At 38.4% G+C, this 11,410-nt stretch overlaps 1 long non-coding RNA gene across 1 annotated transcript; it reads right to left on the bottom strand.

Moving 5' to 3' along the window:
* Nucleotides 1-7,390: 7,390 nt before the first annotated feature.
* LOC112631943 lies at nucleotides 7,391-10,997 on the bottom strand. Its single transcript, XR_003121230.1, has 2 exons — nucleotides 10,893-10,997; nucleotides 7,391-7,719 (listed from the first exon to the last, which is right to left on the bottom strand). It is a non-coding gene; the product is annotated as an uncharacterized LOC112631943 (long non-coding RNA).
* Nucleotides 10,998-11,410: the final 413 nt, after the last annotated feature.

Genomic DNA, 11,410 nt, shown 5'->3' with positions numbered 1-11,410 from the left:
TACTTTGTCTGGTCTGAACCAGACTCTGGACAAGACGTAAGGACCAAACTAGAGAATATTCATGCTTGCTGGCCTAGTTAAGTTTTGTTCATCCATGTGACGTCTCTAAGATAAATGAGTGCATATTCCCTGTTTCCTTGGACACTCTGCTACGCTGAAAATAAAGAGCTCCATTTCTGCAGTTGGAATCAATGGATAAACAAAGAACAATTTTTCTATTAAGGAAGGTAATGCTGGAAAATGAGAAACTGGATTTAAATCTGACCGGCACGTGTCAAGTGAAGTAGGGTATCAGAATTAACTTATCTAGTATCTCTAAGCCCGTGTGTGTGTGTGTGTGTGTGTGTGTGTGTATATGATATGAGCATTTGATACATGCTTTTAATGTTCAGGGTGTGGAATTTAGGCTCTGGAATGATCCAGGACATACATGATCCAGGACATACATGATCTTAGCCTAAAATAAGGTGGAGAAGCCAGAAGCAAGAGTCAGAACATTCAGGACTTCAAGATGGATTAGATGGAGAGGGAGGCAAAGTAAGAGTCAACAATAAAGCCCAAGTTTGTGACTTCACACGCTGTGTGGTTGGTGATGCCGCTGAGATACAGAAGTCAGAGTAGTGGAGTCAAAACATGGGTGAGGGTGGTGTAGGATAAGCAGATATGAGGTCCTTATAAGTCCAGTTTTTCCATAGAATCATGGGTGTGGCTCTGAAGACAGTGATTGGAAAAGGCATACCTGGGAAATTTGGGGATAGTTGTGGGTGTTTAAGGAGCAGGACGCACATCATAAGGTGGAAGAAAATGAGGCTGAAAAAGGTAAATCAATACACAACAGCTTATAAAGCACTGGGTCAGAATGGTGTCATTGTTGAGACTCTATATGAACCCTACTCTTCTAAGTTCTCCTTTGAACCCTACTTTCCAGATTTTCTTGTCACCATCATTGGTTGGATCCTTCCAATGAGTGATATTCAAACAACATTTAGCAGGCAGAAGGAAAAGCCACATTTTCTGTTGTGTTGTTGTTGAATGCTGACCCGGGGTTGGCTTCCAGGTGCAGTGTTGAGGAAACCATATCCTGGTACAGGGCAACTGAAGTTATGCATTTTTGCTTCTTTGCAATTTCTGCATTTCCAGGTTGGTTTTGTTTTGTTTTTGCTTTTAGCTGAATAGTACTGTGATTAAACTTGCGCTTAATAAGACTTCATTGCTGACAGGAAATGATGAAAGATCTAGACAAAAGACATTAATTGCGCAGATACAGTTTATTTAGATGTTGGTGAATGTTTTGAGTCTTTCATCATAGCTTTTTTGATAGCATGGGAAATCTGTGGATTGAGTGAAAATCCTGGCATTTGACTTGATAGCATATCAATACTCATGTGAATGAAACTCTCTTGTGATACAATACACATCTTTTCCTTGGAACTATCTGGTTGTCAAGAAGTATGATGAAAAGAACTACATGATGTCTAGAAAATCTATCACAAAAATAATGTAGAGCAAGAATGCTTATAAGTCAATATGACAGTAGGAAAAATGAAGCTCAAAAGATGTTAGACTTAAATTTGGGGCAGAAACAACAAACTGAATATAACACATACATGATTTTTGTGCTCCCAAACATCTATTTCTTTCCAAAAAATGTTATTTTAACTAATGTTTTTCTTGTTGCATATTCTTTTCAATTGTAATTTGATTTATCAGTAAATGCTCAGTCTTGAAAATATTTTCTCAATGGTCCATAAGGGAAATGTTTACTGATTTAACAGTATCTTTATCACAATATTGATTGTCTCAAGGTGCTGGGACATGGTTTGAAAGCCTCTCTCTACCTAATACACTTGTTTCCTCAGATAAGAGATGATGCTGATGCTACAGCATTGGAGCTTAGAATTCACACGTCATGGATAATATGCATAACTTTTTGAAATATCTTCTAAGGAAACACTTTTTAAAATACTGGGATAGAAAACTATATGTATGCAGCTAGGCATGGTGGCTCACACCTGTAACCTAAACACTTTGGAAGGCCGAGGCTGGAGGATTGCTTGAGCCTAGGAGTTCAAGACCAGCCTGGGGCAACATGGTGAGACCTCGTCTCTACAAAAAATAATAATAATAATAATTAGCCAGAAGTGGTGACACATGACTGTAGTTCCAGCTAGTTGTGAAGCTGAGATGGGAGGATCGACTGAGTCTGGCAAGGTCAAGAATACAGTGTGCTATGATCCTGCTGCTGCACTCCAGCCTGGGTAACAGAGATAGACCCTGTCAAAAAAAAAAAAAAAAAAAAAGGAAGGAAGGAAGAGAGAGAGAGAGAGAGGAAGAAAGGAAGGAAGGAAGGAAGGAAGGAAGGAAGGAAGGAAGGAAGGAAGGAAGGAAAGAAGGAAGGAAGGAAGGGGTAGGGAGGAAGGAAGGAAGGGGTAGGGAGGGAGGGAGGGAAGGAAGGAAGGAAGGAGAGAAAGAAAGAAAAAGAAAGAAAGAAAGAAAAGAAAGAAAGAAAGAAGAAAGAGAAAGAAAGAGAGAAAGAAAGAAAGAGAAAACTACATGCAAGACTATGTTTTTGAAAACAAGCTATGTAAAAGCATGAAGTTATATAAATGATCAACATGAATAAGAGTAAGAAAAAGAAGAAATTGTAAAAGACCCTCTGGAAAAAAAAGTTACACTCTTATTCAAGATAATGATTATGAAGCAATGTTCAAATACTTATGCTATGATAAAGATGGTGTTTTTAAAAGTGAATAGTACTTTTTATAATTTTTAAAGACTATACTAGTGCAGTACATATATATACTGTATATATGTGTGTGTGGGGTGTGTATATATATATATACACACATATATATACATATATACTTAAAATCTCTAAATTTTCCCAATGAATTATAATATCTCTTGAGAGCAAGTTTTAGGTTTTGTTCCTTTTCTAAGCCACACTTCCATGCTGCTTTGCACAAAGAAGTCATTCTACAAACGCTTTTCAAATAAACCATGTCATTGAAACTGTAAATTAATATAAATGCTTTGATTGAAAAGCTGCTATCCTCCTAAATGACCACCCAGCATGTACTACATTTAAATTATCAGCAAGTTTTCATTTTAGGCCAGTCTTTTCAGAAATAAAACAAATAAATCAATAAAGGAGAAAATGTGACCAACCTACAGTAGCATACTATAAATAGTGACCCTCTGCATCATGTGGAACTGACCTGAAGAGGAGGGGCGTGATTAGTGTGTACGCTGCCACAGGCTGAGCTGCAAATTCATCTTGAGTGCACGCTGGAAAATGCATTTCTTAGATGTGATGTAAATTGCACGAGTCTTGTAGTATTCTGACAATGCAAAAACCTGAGACATTTTAAAGAATTAAGCAATATATTCACAGAATGAAAACACATGTAAGTGCAGCTGCCTATGTGAGAAAGATATATTACAGAATATTCCTGTTAATAGATGAGATAGTAGATGGATGTCATATATATATATATATATATATATATATATATATATATGCGCACACACACACACCCAAGCCAACATAAATGAAAACCGTTCTGCAGGAACATATGTATCTATTTATGTCTTCATAAGTGTTCAGACAGACTTCATATCCCATTCCCTCAGGACACACAATTGGAATTACACAAACAGCATAAGAACCAAATGAGTAAAACCAATGTTCTCAGAGCTGACTATCATTAATCACTAATGATGTCGGGTCAGTGAATACCAGGCTTCAACCATACAACAGATCATACATTCTACAAGGAGACAATGAATTTTCTAAAGAGAAATAACCTCCCTTAAGGGTACAGAGACTCCATAAAGACAAAATGAAGCCAATGATAAGTAACCTGGCGAAAAGATCAGGATGATGATATCAGTGGTCATTTCACTATCCTTGAAACTGATATTTTCTAAAATACATACTTTTTAAATGGCAGAGTATCATTAAAATTGATAAATGTATAAAATACAGGCTACTTAGCTGATATTTTCTTTGGTACATCTCCTTGGGTCTGAAGATATAGTTCAGCAGTTAACTCTTCAGGAACCATGCTGAGAAAATATCTCTTATGATGAATATCTTGATTTGCTTTACAATTAAAAAGTTAATTTATAGCATGAAGTCTTACTGGGCTATTAAGACACATGGGATAAATACTAAACTAATATCCACGGTGAGTTACATTTTGTCAAGGACCTGGAGTTGCTGACAATTATGCAGGCTCCACTTGGGATAACTCAGTCAGCACTTTTACCCTTACGGTAGAATGGAACATCAGTGTTCGCCATCAAAAGAGTACGCCTAAATTATGATGATGTGGCTCGCTATATATGATCTTGGCTTTCTCATTTTACTTTTAATAGAATTCATTTCTTTCTTGTGTTTAAAATAAGAAGACAGAATTTGTACGGTTCAGAAAATATACAACCTGCCATATGTTGTCATCTTATGCAATAAAGGGAAACTTGTATGTGCCTCCTATTGTGGATTTTCTATAAAATAGCACTCCTGGCCAACATAAAGTAATATTTGGGAAATTAAAAGTACATGTAAAACAACCAATAAGACAAACGGCACATAATAGATGCTAATAAGCTGATTATTCTCTTTTGAATGCAAAGGTAAAAATCACACAGACTACAGCGGATGTGCATATTGGGGAAGGTAGAGTAAGGATGCTAAGATTTATAAAGAAACATAAAAAAACATGTTCAAGGGCTGAAACTGTGGTGTTGCTCATTTGCACTCAGACTAAAAGACAGTTCTAACGAAGCAGCCTGAGTAGGCTGCTACAAGGAGTCAGCCTTCCTCAGTGTCTGCCCCTCTTCTGACTGGCCTGTCCCAGGGTGCAGTGACCGGCGCCCTCTTGGTGGCACACAGACCTGAAGGTATCAGGTATGCAGGGTTTCAATCCAAACAGACACAGCCTCCTGGTTTCTCCACCATGATTTTTAACTCCTGTCTACCCAGAGCCATTCTACTACTGGGTCTTCTGTGTTTCACACTAACTATCCCATTGGGAGAGGTGGATTGGTTTTACCAGCCTGCTTCCCCAGTGGACTGGGATCTCATAGCTGACCCACTGTAGATGCTGGTCAGAAGAGTCCCCATTGGCTTAAGTCCAAATCCCTGGTCTAGTTAAATAGGGACAGATTCATAAGGTTTCTTAGTTCCCACAGCGGCTTTGCTATTGCAGCAATATTTCCACAGTGCTCCAAAATAAATACATGACGGATTACATTTATTAAGTTGCCAACTCCAAAAAAAATTTAAGTGTTTCTATCCTAACCACTTAGGGCATCCTTGAAAAAGAATACACATAACATCGGTTGAAAGAAAACTAGTATTCAGTTTTATTGTTAAGTAGTCACAATTATTCAATAATGGGAGATGTTCACCTGCTGGGCACTGCATGACTTCTCGATCCTTATTTCTTGATGCACGTTGATTTCATGATACATAGTTTTAACACAGCAACCACCAAACTCCCCTCTGCAAAGATGTGAAGTCACCAAAGGGAATATTCAACAAATTTTGTTGAATTTATTCTGAGGTTTACATACAGAATCCCAAATGAGGACCAGTAGTGTAACTGTATTAGGGTTCTCTGGAGGGACAGAATGAACAGGATAGATGTATATATGAGGAAGAGTTCATTAAGGAGTATTGACTCACACGATCACAAGATGAAGTCCTACAATAGGCTATCTGAAGCTGAGAAGCAAGAAGGTCAGTCCAAGTCCCAAAACCTCAAAAGTACGGAAGCTGATGGTGCAGCCTTCAGTCTGTGGTTAAAGGTCTAAGAGTTCCAAAACCGAAGAATTTGGAGTTTGATACTCAAGGGCAGGAAGCAACCAGCATGGGAGAAAGATGGAGGCGGGAAGACTCATCAGGTCTAGTTCTTCATGTTCTTCTGCCTGCTTTTATTCCAGTGGCCCTAGCAGCTGATTAGATGGTGCCCACCCAGATTGAGGGTGGGTCTGCCTCTCCCAGTTCACTGACTCAAACGTTAATCTCCTTCAGTAACACCCTCACAGACACACCCAGGATCAACACTTTGCATCCTTCGGTCAAGTTGACATTCAGTATTAACCATCAAAATAACCACACATTTAGATTGATCCTACCAAAAACAAACTAAAAAAAAGAAAGAAAGAAAAAAGAAAGAAAGAGAAGAAAAGCAAAGAAACAAAAACCAGCTTCTTGAGTGTGTCCTGTCAAATCCCTGATGTTCGTGCCATCATCAGGAGCAGAGGATGTGTACTGAGGAGGAGGAGTGTGTTGGAGAAAGAGTCCTAATCGTCTTCTGCTGTGTATTTCCACCAATTGCTGCCCTACAGACCCTTCCAGATAAGACATCTTGTTGGGGGAGGATGCTGTGACCAGCAAGCCAACCCGATGGTGCCCGCATAGACCAGAGCATTCATTTCCCACTCAGGCAATTACATTGTTGAGCCAACAGAGTGGTCCAACTAATGCCAGGATAATCTGAATCACGCTCAAAGCTCTATGGCGATTTCCTTGATGTATGGTCTAAATTTAATTCCATGTAATACATCTCATAAAATCTGTGTTTAAAAATATCCTGCCATTTTATCATCCTGCTATCAAACTTGCTGCAAGTGAGCCTCTACGTTTTTTAATAAGGAAGCATACTACTGGCAGTAATACCACAGCGAGAGTCCAGAACACTATGCCAGTGTGCTGGAATTTCTCAGAGGTGCAATTTTATGCAACAAATGTGTTTGCAGAACCTGAGGGGAAAAATCAACCACAGGAAAACGAAAGATTAAAAATCTTAATACAAGAATGATTATAAATTGGAAGCATTGATGGATGCACACCTATGATTGTTAGCTGATTTTTCAGTTGTAGAAGATCATAATAAAAATTAAAAATAAAAGAAAGAGAACTATGTGAGTATTAGAGAAGCATATTGGATTTATCTGCTGTTCCTGGGTTGGGGACATAAATAGGGCAGGTAGCAGTTATTCACTAAGTCCCCGTTGTCTGGGAGCAATTGCTGCAGAGGTTGTGGGTAAGTGCTCTGTCGTCACATGTGATCTGTCTATTGTCCTGTCTGTGTATCCTCCCTCAGCAGTGATTATCTCTCAAGAAGATCTCAGGGGTTGTAGCTCAAATTAAAGTATCATAAAGATGTACGATAAGAAAGCAGGAGAAATGAAGGGCCTAATTTCACTTTTGAGTGCCCATTCGGTTACAAGAACTACTCATGGCACTTATTTTTATGTATTGAAACTGAAAAAAGAAAAAAAAGACATACATTATTGATCCTAAACTGAGGTGGAGGTGTAGACTTGTCACATTTAATAGTTTGTCCAGGGACATAGATAGTAAATGGCAAAGCAAGGGTTTCACAAGTGTTGGTTTTATTTGGAGAAGGGTGGGGTCTTTAAACTACTTTTAATGTTATCTTAAGAGTATAGTATAATTGTCTCATGAGAATATTAGCATCAATGTATTAAAATACTTTATGAGTAATAAATCACCCAACTCAGGCTTTCTTCAATAACAAAAGGGATTTTCACTACAAGGTGATGTCCACGAAAGGTTGGATGAGTCCAGCAGTACATGGAGCTCATCCATGGAGATGCCCCAACCCTCAGCATCTCCCTGGGCTGATGGCTTTCCTTGTGTCTCCGACAGCACCCATGACCTTCAGGGGCTGCAGGCTTCCTCATCTATGGAGAAGAAGGAGATGGAGATACAGAGGCAGAGAGAGAAGGAAGGCAGGAGGCTTTATTTCTTTATTTATTTTCAGATGCTCTAAGAAATCGTTAATATTTTTCCCCACCAAATGCCTAGGAAGATCTTTGCTCCATCTCATTGATCCAAATCCTCTGTGTCCGTTTGGGCCATTAATGGGAGATGTGTGTACTATGTTGGTTTTTGTTTGTTTGTTTGTTTTAGACGGAGTCTTTCTCCGTCACCCAGGTTGGAGTGCAGTGGTGCGATCTCGGCTCACTGCAACCTCTACCTCCCATGTTCAAGTGATTCTCCTGCCTCAGCCTCCCGAGTAGCTGAGATTACAGGCACGCGATACCAAACCCAGATAACTTTTGTATTTTTAGTAGAGACAGGGTTTCACCATGTTGGCCAGGCTGGTCTCCAAATCCTTACCTCAAGTGATCCACCTGCATTGGCCTCCCAAAGTACTGGGATTACAGGCTTGAGCCACCAGGCCCAGCCAGGTATTAAGTTGATAAACAGTTTAAACTTAAACTAGATACCTCATGCCTAGAAGCAATGTTTCAACCAGGTTCTCTGAAGCAAATGGACTACTCACAACTGGTGTTAAAGAATGTGGAAACTCTAGCGTAAATTGGAATAGGTATCAAAAAGAAATGGATATTGAAGAAGCAACCGCAGGGTCCAATACAACAAAACCAGAAGGTGATCTCCTTATATTAGTGCTTATAGTACAGAATAGGAAAGAGGATGTTAATCATTGCAAACTCTGTAATTTCAAATAATTTTCAAAGAATCAATTTTTAAAGTTTCCTAAAGATTCAGGATAAATGATCCTAACATTTAACTTTTTCATGTTTTAACAGTTAACTTATTCTGATTAATAAATTCATACCCAATGAAAAAAGAAATTGGAAAATAAAACAAAATTTGAAATTGCCATTAATCTCTGTGCCCAAAGAAAGTCACATGTGACATTTTTGGTGTCTTTCTCTCCAGTCTGGAATATACACATATCATGTTATTATTTAAAACATGAATTCTTGGCTGTGTTTATGTATCTTAGCTTTTGTATTATAATTTCACTAACGTTGTAATTTATAACATTTTTTTCTGATTTTCTAATCCCTTCAACTAAACACTTACTTGATTTTGTTTCTTTCATTCTTTCTCAATAATAGAAAGTTTTAGGGCCATAAGTTTGTTGTTGTTGTTGGTTTGCTGCACAAAATTATAGAGTTCTGATTGCTTATATTTTTTACAGTTTTGATTTCCCATTTATCCAACCATTAACTGAGTATTTTACAATATTTAACAACTAGAAGTTTTATTTAACTTTTTTTGGTAATAATAACTTTTACTATTATTTTGCTTCAGTGCGTCTTGACTCACTACCCGTTCCTTCTTCATCTGTGAAAAATAATATTACTCATTCCTCAAAAAAATGCATTAAAGTACTAGGATATTACAAATAAACTGAATACATTCAGGCCAGCTTTAACCAGAATTATAAAATCAGCAACGTAAGAAGCAAAATGCAAGGTCATGCAAATTTTAACATTTGTCAAAAAACACGGTCCTCATTGTTTAAATAATGTGTTGGCTTGAACACTCTTTTCTCTACAGAGATTGTGATACCTGCTTTTGTTTCCATTTGCATTTGCTTGTGGGTACATCGTCCTTCCTTTTTCTTTGCTGATGCAATTTTCACCATAGATGGTATATTCCTTGGGTAATGTTAATAAGAGAAAGTTTATACGCTCACATATATGTCACCATTTGACTAAGAGCCCCTTATGTTTGCTTGTGACAGATTACCATCAGTGAGTATATGGACAATTTATGGTGGCAATGAGAACAAACCCGGGAAGGATATGGTTTGAAGTTTATAAAGGAAGCTCAGCTAGTGTTGGTTGTGACTAATAAATCAACATCCAATGCTCCACTATCAAATACTAATTAATTCTTTCTTTCCTCCCTCATATTAATTTAGTGTCATTCCAAATCTTCAGGGGAAAGTGTTTGCAGTCTGAAGCAAGAACACTCTTATGCCTTGCCAGATAATTTTATTAATTGTAGTAAGTGCAGTGGCTTTGGACACCCAAATTTAAAAAAGAAAAATGATTTTGGAAGACAATTCTCCCCTTTGGCAAGTATGATATTTTAGGATCTCAATAAATCCTTTTGAACCTAATGGAAGTAATTTTCTCATATCTTTTTTTGGTACTCAGTGGTAATCTAATTACTAGGACCCTTATATTCCAACATTCATATTAAAAGCAACTTCAAAATACAAAATAAAATAAATTCAACAAATTTGTTCAGAGACCTAGTCATGATATGATATTTCACTCTGATGACAAAGGCTATATTTGCACCTAAGTGATATTCACAGAAGGCTAAAATACCCGTTCACCTATCTAAAATTCTGGTAGCTAGCTGAATCTTGTATGTACAAGTATAAATATATGTTTTGGATATTTTAATTTGTTCTGAGTTTAGTGATTTAAAAGATTATCTGTAAATCAGATGACAGAATCCTTTTTTATGGGGGTGAGCGGGGAGGGTCTCACTCTGTCACCTAGACTGGAATGCAGTAGTGCAATCAGGGCTCACTGCAGCCTCGACCTCCCAGGATCAGCTGATCCTCCCACCTCAGCCTCCCGAGTACCTGGGACTATAGGTATGCACCATCATGCCCAGCTAATTTTTGGGGTTTTTTGTACTTTTTGTAGAAAAGGGGTTTTTCCATGTTGTCCTGGCTAGTCTCTACCTCCTGGGCTCAAGTGATCCACCCACCTTGGCCTCCCAAAGTGCTAGGATTACAGGTGTGAGCCACTGTGACCAGGCCTGATGGAATCTTTTTTAAACAATATGGTATGGTGAGGAATTAAATAGAAAGTCACAGTACTGTGCAGCTTTGATGGCTGATAAATGCTAGGTGAAACCGCACTTTGTGGATTCGTCATTTTTTGTGCCAGGCAGAAAATGTGGACACAGATACACTCCTCCTACTTTCTTTTGTGTATGTTATAGAAGATGACAGTAAGTGGTAGAATGGATGGAAGACCCTAGTGTGCTAAGTCTTGCTTAAATGCCTATGCGCATCTACAATTACAGTCCCTCTGACTCCTGGACTCAACACTAAGAGTTGAGAAGGGGCTACCTCCATGGAGAGCCACAGCTTGCTCCAATATCTTGAGTCAGAAACAGAACAGCTCCGGGTTGTTGTCTTCCCAAACACTAGCTTTTGGGTGTGTCGATTTTTCAATCCTCGTTGGGTTTTTTCAAAGAGTTCAGAATTTTAGGGGTGCATGAAAATTCTTTGACATCACAACATGATGAAAGCACCCTTTACTTTAGTCTCTGTCAAGATGTGGAATGAACCGGGGAGTTCCCAGGGTCTGCTCTTCCTTTGGGGAGTGGAAGAGAGACATCCTGTCCAAGGCTGGTTCAGCCGCCAGCTAGATTCAGGAGTCCTGACTCCTGATGGAATGGTGAACCAGAGTGGAAACCAGGACATGAAATAAGGCTACAGAAACTATGTGCTGAAAGGAATATAGTTGTATGCGGAATCTACTATTTCAACATCGCCAGTGTACCATTTACTGCATGGTAAGAATTAAAGAACCTTTCAAATCTCTTAAAATTTTGGGCAGGGAAAAACACACCTACTCAGCAAAT

The sequence above is a fragment of the Theropithecus gelada genome, chromosome 9, assembly GCF_003255815.1.
Source record: "Theropithecus gelada isolate Dixy chromosome 9, Tgel_1.0, whole genome shotgun sequence".
NCBI lineage: Eukaryota > Metazoa > Chordata > Mammalia > Primates > Cercopithecidae > Theropithecus > Theropithecus gelada.
Note: the sequence above shows the minus strand (reverse complement) of the source record. Positions and strands in the feature narration are given on the sequence as shown.